We start from the raw sequence: 1,018 nt of genomic DNA on the forward strand, positions 1-1,018 counted from the left end.
CGTGAACCCAAACGCCCCCCCCCCCCCACCAGCCCCCATTCCTTTTTCTATAGTAGTTGCCTGGGACCAAAAGTGTTTGCCGCTCACACCTGTTTCAGTTCAATGTTTACATTGAGGGCACTGATCCGCACCGTGCAGACCCCCTCCCCTCCCCAAATGCAGAGGGCTGCAGCACGAGCCAATCTGCCACGCACAGACTGACCTCAACCAAATGCAGCACGCCATGCCATGCCACGAGCTCAGCCCTCCGGCGAGGCAGGCAGCCCCGGGAATGACCAGCCCGTGGCTCCCCCCACCTCCAAGAACAGTTTGGCATGCGAGTGAAACCAACCAGACCAAGTCACTTCTGCTCGCGTAGCACCTCCATCACGCCCCGTGTCTGTACATACCTGACCTGGAGCAAACCGTGGTGACACCTGGATGCATGACAGTGAGATGTTTTGCACTATTTTGACTTTTTTGGGCTCTGTAAAAATATTTTATTATTATAACTGACATTAAAAAAACCAAACAAACCAATGAACAATGAAGGGAGTGCACCCTTCCCCAACCTGCCTCAGGAAACAGCATTCTGCCCAGACAGACGCTGGGAATCGGGTGCAGCCCCATACACCCAGTCCCTGTGGTCAGCCCTGGCTCTAGCTGCAGCCAAGACCTGAACTTTTAGGTGCTCAAGGAAGCTGGGGTGGGGGGGAGGAATGCACACCACCACAGAAACTTTAGGGCTGCAGCTTTTCAGCCCTGTTCTCTGAAGAGCAAGACTGGATTGTCTCATCCAGGCTGCCTGCCCCAAGCTCAGGGCTTCCTTTAAAAAAAGGCCAATACTATCCCTGCTGGAATCCCCTTCTAGTCACAGCCATTTCAGTGCCCCAGGCCTTCCTAGGGGCAGCCAGGCTAGGGGCACACTCTGCAAAACAGTTTTATGCCAATACACACACTTTTAACAGCATATCCCTAGATGGGAAGATGTGCCCCTGGAGGGCACACAGCCCTGGGCCAGAGTCTTGCATGCTCCTCC

The sequence above is a fragment of the Gavialis gangeticus genome, unplaced genomic scaffold, assembly GCF_001723915.1.
Source record: "Gavialis gangeticus isolate Ggan-Ray unplaced genomic scaffold, GavGan_comp1, whole genome shotgun sequence".
Taxonomy (NCBI): Eukaryota; Metazoa; Chordata; order Crocodylia; family Gavialidae; genus Gavialis; species Gavialis gangeticus.